The sequence below is a fragment of the Mobula hypostoma genome, chromosome 5, assembly GCF_963921235.1.
Source record: "Mobula hypostoma chromosome 5, sMobHyp1.1, whole genome shotgun sequence".
In the NCBI taxonomy this organism is placed as follows: Eukaryota; Metazoa; Chordata; class Chondrichthyes; order Myliobatiformes; family Myliobatidae; genus Mobula; species Mobula hypostoma.
In genome coordinates this window covers 312,686-325,714 of record NC_086101.1, presented here as the reverse complement: position 1 = coordinate 325,714, position 13,029 = coordinate 312,686, and the positions used below count along the sequence as shown (strand labels likewise).

At 45.8% G+C, this 13,029-nt stretch overlaps 1 pseudogene; it reads right to left on the bottom strand.

Annotated features, from left to right (window-relative positions):
- The window catches only part of LOC134346465 (oocyte zinc finger protein XlCOF6-like), a 30,386-nt pseudogene extending 17,561 nt beyond the window's left edge, over positions 1-12,825 (bottom strand).
- Positions 12,826-13,029: the final 204 nt, after the last annotated feature.

Genomic DNA, 13,029 nt, shown 5'->3' with positions numbered 1-13,029 from the left:
TTTGTTCGTTTATGTTTAAGATAAACGAAGCTCTCCCATGCTCCATGGAATTTGACAGACAGTGGCACATCTGACACAAAACGCTGGGCAGCGGAAAAAGAGAAACACAATAACCAGGGAAAGCAACTAAGTGTCGGTTGAAAATGACTCAAATATGCGCTCTAGGGGTAAAATCTGCTTTTACATCAAAAGGTTTATCAGGCATAATGTATTTGTGTATTTCTTTTTCTTTTTTTTTCGGGATCTAATGGGAAAGTCTCAAAGATCAACCAGTCGATCGGGATCGATTGGTTGGCGACCAGTAATATAGAGCATTGGATGTAGTGTACATGGCTTTCAGTAAGAATTTTGATAAAATTCCTCATGCGAGGCTCATTCAAAAGTAATGAGGCCAGTATCCAAGTTGACCTTGCCTTGTGGATCCAGAATTGGCTTGCCCACAGAAGCCAAAAGGTGGTTGGAGATGGTTTGTAAACTGCCTGGAGGACGGTGACCAGTGGTGTTCTGCAGGGATGTGTTCTGAGAATCCTTCTCTTTGTGATGTTGTGATAAATGATCTTGATGAGGAAGTAGAAGGGTGGGTTAGTAAGTTTGCTGATGACAGAAAAGTTGAGGGTGTTGTGAATAGTCTGGAAAGTTGTCCAGTGATAACAGCAGGACATCGATACAAACATAGAAACATAGAAAATAGGTGCAGGAGTAGGCCATTCAGCCCTTCGAGCCTGCACCGCCATTCAGTATGATCATGGCTGATCATCCAACTCAGAACCCTGTACCAGCCTTCGCTGCATACCCACTGATCCCTTTAACCACAGGGGCCATATCTAACTCCCTCTTAAATATAGCCAATGAACTGGCCTCAACTGTTTCCTGTGGCAGAGAATTCCACAGATTCACCACTCTCTGTGTGAAGAAGTTTTTCCTAATCTCGGTCCTGAAAGGCTTCCCCTTTATCCTCAAACTGTGACCCCTCGTTCTGGACTTCCCCAACATCAGGAACAATCTTCCTGCATCTAGCCTGTCCAATCCCTTTAGGATCTTATACATTTCAATAAGATCCCCCCTCAATCTTCTAAATTCCAACGAGTATAAGCCTAGTCGATCCAGTCTTTCATCATATGAAAGTCCTACCATCCCAGGAATCAATCTGGTGAACCTTCTTTGTACTCCCTCTATGGCAAGGATGTCTTTCCTCAGATTAGGGGACCAAAACTGCACACAATACTCCAGGTGTGGTCTCACCAAGGCCTTGTACAACTGCAGTAGTACCTCCCTGCTCCTGTACTCGAACCCTCCTGCTATAAATGCCAGCATACCATTCGCCTTTTTCACCGCCTGCTGTACCTGCATGCCCACTTTCAATGACTGGTGTATAATGACACCCAGGTCTCGTTGCACCTCCCCTTTTCCTAATCGGTCACCATTCAGATAATAATCTGTTTTCCTGTTTTTGCCACCGAAGTGGATAACTTCACATTTATCCACATTAAATTACATTAGCCATGAATTTTATCACTGACCTAACCTATCCAAGTCACCCTGCATCCTCTTAGCATCCTCCTCACAGTTAACACTGCCGCCCAGCTTCGTGTCATCCGCAAACTTGGAGATGCTGCATTCAATTCCCTCATCCAGTAGGATGCAGAACTGGCAGATGGAGTTCAACCCAGGTAAGTGTGCTGTGGTTTATTTCCGTACATCAAACTTGAAGACAATATTATGTTAGGACACTTGGCAGTGTGGACGATCAGCGAGATCTTGGTGTCCATGTCAATTTGACACTCAAAGCTGCACTGCTGATGGACAATGGTGTTAAGGAGGCCTTCATCAACCATGGAACTGAGCTCAAGATCGGTGAGGTAATGTTACAGTTATATAAAACCTTATTTATACCCCACTTAGAGGATTGTGTTCAGTTACCTCTTTACAGGAAGGATGGAAATACTATAGAAAGACTGCAGAGATTTACAAGGATGTTGCATGGATTGGAGAACATGCCTTATGAGAATAGGTTGAGTGAACTTTGAAGGATGAGAGGTGACCTGATAGATGTGTATAAGATGATGAAAGGCATTGATCATGAAGATAGCCAGAGGCTTTTTCCTAGGGCTGAATTGGCAAACACGAGGAGCATAGTTTTAAGGTGCTTGGAAGGGTCAAAGGGGACGTCAGAGGTAGGTTTTTCACACAGACAGTAGTTGGTGCATGGAATGCACTGCCAGTGATGACGGTGGAGGCAGATACCATAGAGTCTCTCAGATATGTACATGGAGCTTAGAAAAACAAAGTGCAATGCGGTTGGGAAATCTGAGGCAGTTTCTAGAACAGGTTACCTGGACAGCACAACACTGTGGGCCAAAGGGCCTGTAATATATTGCAGATTTTTGTTTCGATATGCACTCAGCTTCTAACAAGGCACGGATCAGACATTCTGACTGACCATCAAATTCTCTGACTGTATTCCTCTCTGTATGAGAATGGGCTATTTCTGACTTCAAACAACCTGTGACTTGGCTCAATTTGTCCTTTGGTATTATTTCAAGTTCTGGTCATGTTCCACAACACTACAAAGGGCACTTTCCTGGAGCACGATCCTGGAGATTTACTAATCACTCGGATACCCTCCCACCAGCTGACTGACAGAGAGAAACCCATCGATGGTAATGCCAATGAATATAAAGTGGAGGGCAGTGGTTATTCTGATTGGAGTACGGCACTTTTGTGATGTGTTATTTACCCAGAGAGAAGTAAACCTGACAGAAGGTTTTATTTCCATAGAAAAAACAATAGAAAAACTACAGCACAGAAACAGGCCTTTTGGCCCTTCCTGGCTGTGCATTCAGGAGTACATTCAGCCAGAGACTCATTCCACCAAGATGCAAGACTGACCGTCATAGGAACACATCCCTTGGGATCAATAAAGTATGAATATGACTATGACTATGACTATTTTCTGCCTTGTCCCACTGACCTGTACACGGACCATACCCCTCCATACACCTCCCATCCATGTATCTGTCCAATTTATTCTTAAATATTAAAAAAGAACCCGCATTTACCATCTCGCCTGGCAGCTCATTCCACACTCCCACCACTCTCTGTGTGAAGAGCCTCCCCTAATGTTCCCTTTAAATTTTTCCCCCTTCACCCTTAACCAATGCCCTCTGGTTTTTTTCTCCCCTTGCCTCAGTGGAAAAAGCCTGCTTGCATTCACTCTATCTATACCTATCAGCTGTCACGGACTTTGTCTGGAAATGTACGGAGGACTGTGTGTCTCGCAAGACGATCCGGGTATTCCCTCACCGGACACCTTGGATGAATTATGAGGTCCAGTCCCTTTTGAAGGCTAGAGCTGCAGCTTTTAGGTCCGGGGATAATAGTCACTACACGGAATCCAGGCATGAACTCCGGAAAGCCATTAAGGGCACCAAGAGCCAATATCGAGCCAAGTTGGAAACCCAGGCTAACCAGAGGGATGCCAGTAGACTATGGCAGGGTCTAAATAAGATCACTGGGCGCAAAGAAAAGGCTGGGAATATCAAAAGCTGTGGCGCTTCTCTTCCTGACGAACTTAACGTATTCTACGCAAGATTCGAACAGAAGAGGAGCATCCCTCTCCCTCCGGATGAACCGGACCTGGTAACATCAAGATTCATCGTCACCGAGGAGGACGTTAGAAGGGCCTTCCTGAAGATAAATCCAAGGAAGGTGACGGGCCCAGATGGCATCCCGGGATGGGTTCTTCGGGCCTGTGCAAGCGAGCCAGCTGGAGTGTTTGCTGACATCTTCAACTGCTCCTTGCTTCAGTCTAACATCCTCTCGTGTTTTAAGAAGGCAACGATAATCCCAGTGCCGAAGAAGAGCAAGGTGGCATGCCTGAATGACTATCGACCTGTGGCTCTGACATCAATTGCTATGAAGTGCTTTGAGAGATTGGTTATGGCACACATCAACCACAGCCTACCAGTCAATCTCGACGCTTTGCAAATCGCCTACCGGAGCAACAGGTCAACAGCAGATGCCATCTCTCTGGCCCTACACTCCGCCTTAGAACACCTGGAGAATAAAGACGAATACGTAAGGCTCCTTTTCATTGACTACAGCTCTGCCTTTAATACCATCATTCCAAATAAACTGATTCCTAAGCTCCGGAACCTGGGCCTCAGCACTCAGATCTGCAGCTGGATCTTCAGCTTCCTCACAGACAGGACCCAGGCTGTAAAAATAGGGGACAAGCTCTCCTCTACAATCACTCTGAGCACCGGTGCCCCACAAGGCTGTGTACTCAGCCCCCTGCTATACTGAACACCCATGATCGTGTAGACAAGTTTTCATCAAACTCATTATATAAGTTTGCTGATGACACAACAATTGTAGGCCGTATCTTGGGTAATGATGAGCTTGAGTACAGAGAGGAAATTAAGAACCTGGTGGCATGGTACGAAGACAAAAACCTATCCCTCAACATCAGCAAGACAAAGGAATTGGTTGTTGACTTCAGAAGGAGTAGCGGACCGCACGACCCAATTTACATCAGTGGTGCACAAGTGGAACAGGTCAAAAGCTTTAAGTTGCTCGGGGTCAATATCACAAATGTCCTGACTTAGTCCAACAAAGCAGAGTTCATAGAACATAGAATAGTACAGCACAGTACAGGCCCTTCGGCCCACAATGTTGTGCCGACCCCCAAACCCTGCCTCCCATATAAGCTCCCACCTTAAATTCCCCCATATAACTGTCTAGCAGTCTCTTAAACTTCACTAGTGTATCTGCCTCCACCACTGACTCAGGCAGTGCATTCCACGCACCAACCACCCTCTGAGTAAAAAACCTTCCTCTAATATCCCCCTTGAACTTCCCACCCCTTACCTTAAAGCCATGTCCTCTTGTATTGAGCAATGTTGCGCTGGGGTAGAGGCCCTGGCTATCCACTCTATCTATTCCTCTTATTATCTTGTACACCTCTATGATGTCTCCTCTCATCCTCCTTCTCTCCAAAGAGTAAAGCCCCAGCTCCCTTAATCTCTGATCATAATGCATACTTTCTAAACCAGGCAGCATCCTGGTAAATCTCCTCTGTACCCTTTCCAATGCTTCCACATCCTTCCTATAGTGAGGTGACCAGAACTGGACACAATACTCCAAGTGTGGCCTAACCAGAGTTTTATAGAGCTGCATCATTACATCGCGACTCTTAAACTCTATCCCTCGACTTAGGAAAGCTAACACCCCATAAGCTTTCTTAACTACCCTATCCACCTGTGAGGCAACTTTCAGGGATCTGTGGACATGTACCCCGAGATCCCTCTGCTCCTCCACACTGCCAAGTATACTGCCATTTACTTTGTACTCTGCCTTGGAGTTTGTCCTTCCAAAGTGTACCATCTCACACTTCTCCGGGTTGAACTCCAACTGCCACTTCTCAGCCCAGTTCTGCATCCTATCAATGTCTCTCTGCAATCTTTGACAATCCTCTACACTATCTACAACACCACCAACCTTTGTGTCATCTGCAAATTTGCCAACCCACCCATCTACCCCCACATCCAGGGCGTTAATAAAAATCACGAAAAGTAGAGGTCCCAGAACAGATCCTTGTGGGACACCACTAGTCACAATCTCCAATCTGAATGTACTCCCTCCACCACCACCCTCTGCATTCTGCAGGCAAGCCAATTCTGAATCCACCTGGCCAAACCTCCCTGGATCCCTTGCCTTCTAACTTTCTGAATAAGCCTACTGTGTGGAACCTTGTCAAATGCCTTACTAAAATCCATATAGATCACATCTACTGCACTACCCTCATCTATATGCCTGGTCACCTCCTCAAAGAACTCTATCAGGCTTGTTAGACACGATCTGCCCGTCACAAAGCTATGCTGACTGTCCCTGATCAGACCATGATTCTCTAAATGCCTATAGATCCAATCTCTAAGAATCTTTTCCAACAGTTTTCCCATCAGAGACGTAAGGCTCACTTAATTACTGGTCTATAATTACCCGGACTATCCCTACTACCTTTTTTGAACAAGGGGACAACATTCGCCTCTCTCCAATCCTCCGGTACCATTCCCATGGACAACGAGGACATAAAGATCCTCGCCAGAGGCTCAGCAATCTCTTCTCTCGCCTCGTGGAGCAGCCTGGGGAATATTCCGTCAGGCCCCGGGGACTTATCCATCCTAATGCATTTTAATAACTCCAACACCTCCTCTCCCGTAACATCAACATGCTCCAGAACATCAACCTCACTCATATTTGCCTCACCATTATCAAGTTCCCTCTCATTGGTGAATACCGAAGAGAAGTATTCATTGAGGACCTCGCTCACTTCCACAGCCTCCAGGCACATCTTCCCACCTCTGTCTCTAATCGGTCCTACCTTCACTCCTCTAATTCTTTTTTTTCTTCACATAATTGAAGAATGCCTTGTTTTCCTTTACCCTACTCGCCAAGGCCTTCTCATGCCCCCTTCTTGCTCTTCTCAGCGCCTTAAGCTCCTTTCTTGCTTCCCTATATTCCTCAATAGACCCATCTGATCCTTGCTTCCTAAACCTCATGTATGCTGCCTTCTTCCACCTGACTAGATTTTCCACCTCACTTGTCACCCATGGTTCCTTCACCCTACCATTCTTTATCTTCTTCACCAGGACAAATTTGTCCCTAACATCCCGCAAGAGATCTCTAAACATCGGCCACATGTCCATACTACATTTCCTTGCAAAAACATCATCCCAATTCACACCCGCAAGTTCTAGCCTTATAGCCTCATAATTTGCCGTTCCCCAATTAAAAATTTTCCTGTCCTCTCTGATTCTATCCTTTTCCATGATAATGCTAAAGGCCAGGGAGTGGTGGTCACTGTCCCCCAGATGCTCACCCACTGAGAGATCTGTGACCTGACCCGGTTCATTACCTAGTACTAGATCTGATATGGCATTCCCCCTGGTCGGCCTGTCCACATACTGTGACAGGAATCCGTCCTGGACACACTTAACTAACTCTGCCCCATCTAAACCCTTGGAACTAATCAGGTGCCAATCAATATCAGGGAAGTGAAAGTCACCCATGATAACAACCCTGTTATTTTTGCACCTTTCCAAAATCTGCCTCCCAATCTGCTCCTCTGTATCTCTGCTGCTACCAGGGGGCCTATAGAATACCCCAAATAGAGTACCTGCTCCCTTCCTGTTCCTGACTTCCACCCATATTGACTCAAAAGAGGATCCTGCTACATTACCCACCCTTTCTGTAGCTGTAATAGTAATGCCACTGACCAGTAATGCCACTGACCAGTAATGCCACCCCTCCTCCCCATTTTCCGCCCTCTCCATCCCTTTTAAAACACTGAAATCCAGGAATATTGAGAATCCATTCCTGCCCTGGTGCCAGCCAAGTCTCTGTAATGGCCACTACATCACAATTCCATGTATGTATCCAAGCTACTAGGGTCTCGGCCTGAAACGTCGACTGCACCTCTTCCTAGAGATGCTGCCTGGCCTGCTGCGTTCACCAGCAACTTTTATGTGTGTTGCTTGAATTTCCAGCATCTGCAGAATTCCTGTTGTTTATGTATCCAAGCTCTCAGTTCATCACCTTTGTTCCTGATGCTTCTTGCATTGAGGTACACACATTTCAGCCCTTCTACCTTACTGTCTTTACACCTTGTATTCTGCTTCTCTTTCCTCAAAGCCTCTCTGTATGTTAGATCTGGCTTTACTCCATGCACTTCTTTCACTGCTCTATCACTCTGGGTCCCATCCCTCTCGCAAATTAGTTTAAACCCTGCCGAACCATGCTAGCAAACCTACCTGCAAGGATATTGCTCCCCTTCGAGTTCAGGTGCAACCCATCCAATCTGTACAGGTCCCACTTCCCCAGAAGAGATCCCAATGATCTAAAAATCTAAAACCCTGCTCCCTGCACCAACTCCTCAGCCACGCATTCAACTGCCATCTCCTCCAATTCTTACCATCACTGTCACGTAGCACTGGCAGCAATCCTGAGAACTCCACCCTTGAGGTCCTGTTCTTCAGCCTTCTGCCTAGTTCCCGAAACTCACACTTCAGGACCACATCCCTCTTCCTGCCTATGTCGTTGGTCCCAACATATATCACGACTTCTGGTTGCTTTCCCTCTCGTACCAGGCAGCTCTCCTCTTCTCCGTCCCACCCTCCTGCACCACAGGGTCAGACTCAGTGCTGGAGGCCCTGCCACCGTGGCTCACACCTGGTCGGTCGTCCCCACCAACAGTATCCAGGATGGTAAACTTATTATTCAGGGGAATGGCTACAGGGGTGCTCTGCACTACCTGTCTGCTCACCTTCACTTCCCCCCCTTCTGACTGTCACCCAACAACCTGCTTCCGACAGCCTAGGTGTGACTACCTTCCTGTAGCTCTCATCTATGACTGCCTCATTCTCCCTTATGAGTCAAAGGTCATCCAGCTGCTGCTCCAGATTCCTTACACGGTCTTCCAGATGGCCCAGCCGTATGCACTTCTGGCAGATGTGACTCTGCGGGAGAGGGGAGTTCTCCCAAGACTGCCACATCTCAAATGAGAGGCACATCACCATCTCAGGAGACATTGTGAAAACTAACTGCGAACTAGCTTGTCCTCCGCCTCTTCTCATCAAAGCCTCTCGAGTCAAAGCCTCAAAGCTCCACTCCTTCACTGGTCCACTCAATCACTGGCCGCTTCGCTTGAGCTATCCCTCTATTTATCTGTTTGAGCTTTTCAAAATGTCTGGTCACCTGACCTCCACTGCCCAATTAGCTGCTTTCTGCTGAGTCTGAGCTTATTCAAATCTTGATTGACTTGATTGCACAGACCAACTGCCAAAACCTCTCGAGTCAAAGCCTCAAAGCTCCAGTCCTTCACTGGCCCACTCACGCACTGGCCACTTTCACTGCCAAGAAGGCCCACCAACGCCTTTACTTCCTGAGAAAACTAAAGACATTTGGCCTGTCCCCTAAAACTCTCACTAAATTTTATAGATGCACCGTAGAAAGCATTCTTCTAGGGTGCATCACAACCTGGTGTGGAAGTTGTCCTGTCCAAGACCAAACGAAGCTGCAGAAGATTGTGAACACGGCGCAGTACATCACACAAACCAATCTTCCATCCTTGGACTCACTTTACACCGCACACTGTCGGAGCAGTGCTGCCTGGATAATCAAGGACACGACCCACCCAGCCAGCAGACTTTTCATCCCTCTTCCCTCTGGGAGAAGGTTCAGAAGCTTGAAGACTCGTACGGCCAGATTTGGGAACAGCTTCTTTCCAACTGTGATAAGACTGCTGAACGGATCCTGACCCGGATCTGGGCCATACCCTCCAAATATCCGGACCTGACTCTCGGTTTTTTTGCACTACCTTACTTCCTATTTACCTATTTTCTATTTATGATATATAATTTTTAATATTTACTCATTTTAACTATTTTTAATATTTATAATATTTAATATTTGTGATCCAGGGAGTGTGAAGCGCAGAATCAAATATCGCTGTGATGATTGTACATTCTAGAACCTATTGTTTGGCGACAATAAAGTATAAAGTACAATATTATACACCTCTATCAAATCTCCCCTCATTCTTCTACGCTCCAGGGAATAAAGTCCGAACCTAATCAATCTTTCTCTGTAACTGAATTTCAGAAGTCCCGGCAACACCCTTGTAAACCTTCTCTGCACTCTTTCAACCTTATTAATATCCTTCCTGTAATTTGGTGACCAAAACTGAACACAATACTCCAGATTCGGCCTCACCAATGCCTTATACAACCTCATCATAACATTCCAGCTCTTATACTCAATACTTTGATTAATAAAGGCCAATGTACCAAAAGCTCTCTTTATAACGCTATCTACCTGTGAAGCCACTTTTAGGGAATTTTGTATCTTTATTCCCAGATCCCTCTTTTCTACTGCACTCCTCAGTGCCTTACCATTTACCCTGTATGTTCTGCCTTGGTTTGTCCTTCTAAAGTGCAATACCTCAGACTTGTCTCTATTAAACTCTATCTGCTATTTTTCAGCCCATTTTTCCAGCTGCACCAAATCCCTCTGCAAACTTTGAAAAGCTTCCTCACTGTCCACTACACCTCCAATCTTTGTATCACATTATCATCCAGTTTACCACATTATCATCCAGATCATTGATATAGATGACAAATAACAATGGACCCAGCACTGATCCCTGTGGCACACCACTAGTCACAGGCCTCCACTCGGAGAAGCAATTCTCTACTACCACTCTTTGACTTCTTCCATTGAGATAATGTCTAATCCAATTTACCACCTCTCCATGTATACCAAGTGACTGAATTTCCCTAACTAACCTCCCATGCGGGACATTGTCAAAGGCCTTACTGAAGTCCATGTAGACAATATCCACTGCCTTCCCTTCATCCACTTTCCTGGTAACCTCCTCGAAAAACTCCAACAGATTGCTCAAACATGACCTACCAAGCACAAAGCCATGTTGACTCTCCCTAACAAGTCCCTGTCTATCCAAATGCTTGTAGATTCTGTCTCTTAATACTCCCTCCAATAGCTTACCCACTACTAACGTCAAACTTACCGGCCTGTAATTTCCCGGATTACTCTTTGATTCTTTTTTAAACAACGGAACAACATGAGCCATTGTCCAATCATCCGGCACCTCACCTGTAGACACCGACATTTTAAATATTTCTGCCAGGGCCCCTGCAATTTCAACACTAGTCTCCTTCAAGGTCCGAGGTAATACCCTGTCAGGTCCTGGGGATTTATCAACTTTAATTTACCTCAAGACAGCAAGCACCTCCTCCTTTTCAATTTGTACAGTTTCCATGATCTCACTACTTGTTTCCCTTAATTCCATAGACTTCATGCCAGTTTCCTTAGTAAATACAAACGCAAAAAACCCATTTAAGATCTCCCCCATTTCTTTTGGTTCCGCACATAGCCAACCATCCTGATCTTCAAGAGAACCAATTTTATCCCTTACAATCCTTTCACTCTTAATATACCTGTAAAAGCTCTTAGGATTATCCTTCACTTTGACTGCCAAGGCAAGCTATTGTCTTCTTTTCACCCTCCTGATTTCCTTCTTAAGTATTTTCTTGCACTTTTTACACTCCTCAAGCACCTTATTTACTCCCTGTTTCCTATACATGTCATACAACCCTCTCTTCTTCTTTATCAGAGTTGCAATATCCCTTGAGAACCAAGGTTCCTTATTCCTATTCACTTTGCCTTTAATCCTGACAGGAACATACAAACTCTGCACTCTCAAAATTTCTCCTTTTAAGGCTTCCCACTCACCGATCATATCTTTGCCAGAGAGCAACCTGTCCCAATCCACACTTTTTAGATCCTTTCTCATTTCTTCAAATTTGGCCTTCTTCCAGTTTAGAACCTCAATCCTAGGACCAGATCTATCCTTGTCCATGATCAAGTTGAAACTCATGGTGTTATGATCACTGGAACCAAAGTGCTCTCCTACACACACTTCCATCACTTGTCCTAACTCGTTTCTTAATAGGAGATCTAATATTGCATAACCTGTAGTTGGTGCCTCTATATATTGATTTAGAAAACTTTCCTGAACACATTTTACAAACTCTAACCCATCTAGACCCTTAACAGTATGGGAGTCCCAATCAATATGTGGAAAATTAAAATCCCCGAGCACCACAACTTTATGTTTCCTGCAGTTGCCTGCTATCTCTCTGCAGATGTGCTCCTCCAATTCTCGCTGACCATTGGGTGGTCTATGATACAACCCCACTAATGTGGCCATCCCTTTCCTGTTTCTCAGCTCCACCCATAAGGACTCAGTAGACAAACCCTCTAATCTGTCCTGCCTGAGCACTGCTGTAACAATTTCCCTGACTAGCAATGCTACCCCCGCACCTTTCCTTCCTCCGCCTCTATCACATCTGAAACATCGGAACCCTGGAAGTCCTGCCCATCCTGTAGCCAAGTTTCACTAATTGCTATAATGTCATAATTCCACATGTCAATCCACGCCATGAACTCTTCTGCCTTCCTCGCAATACTCCTAGCATTGAAATATATACACCTCAGAAGATTTTTACCAGCACTCACAACATTTCTATTTGCAGCTATTCTTGAACTTTTAACATCATATATTTTCACCCCAGCCCCACTGTCAGCTCTGGCACTCTGGTTCCCATCCCCTTGCAAATCTAGTTTAAAGCCTCCCCAGTAGCACCAAAAAACCTCCCTGAAAGGATATTGCGTCCCCTTGTAGTTCAAGTGTAACCCGTCTCTCTTGTACAGGTCCCACTTGCCCCAGAAGAGGTCCCAATGATCCATACTACACTAATTGACATTCTCACTGACTGGAAGGTAAACTTTTCATCCGAAATTAATATTTTTGTTCCGAGTTCATAATCCTCGGATTTACATAGCTGGAGATCGGCAGTGTTTTGGAGATACATCCACTCCCATTTCCTTCGACTGTATGGAACAACGCCAGTACTATCGCCTATGGCTGCCTCTTTACCCAGAAGCCTTCAGGAAGAGAAGCCTCTCTATCCGCCATACAAAAAAAAATGCAGGAATACGCATGCGCCGCAAAACTGCCGACGGCCGCATCAGGGCCCATGAGTCAAAAGCTCCCTCGGGCCTGGGTACGGATCGTGGGGCTGAGAGAGAGGGAAAGGACCAGGACCGTCGTGGGGTACAGCACCAGTGTACCTGGAAATAACAGTAATTGTCTTTCGGTCGCGTTTCAGACGCCAGTGATTATGGTTTTCCCGCCCGGAGCTGACTCTTACCTGCATCCGTTTTCGTGAGCGTCTCCTGTTCTCAGCGCATGCGCGGTATTCGGGACTGAGCATGACGTCCACGCATGCGCATTTGTTTAAACCGGAGAATATCGGCAGATGCGGAAATCCAAAGCAACTCACGCAAAATGCTGGAGGAACTCCGGGGGGAAGGCAGCAGCTATGCAGAGGAGTGAACAGTCAGCGTTTCAGACCGAGACCCTTCGTCGGGACTGGAAAGGAAGGGAGG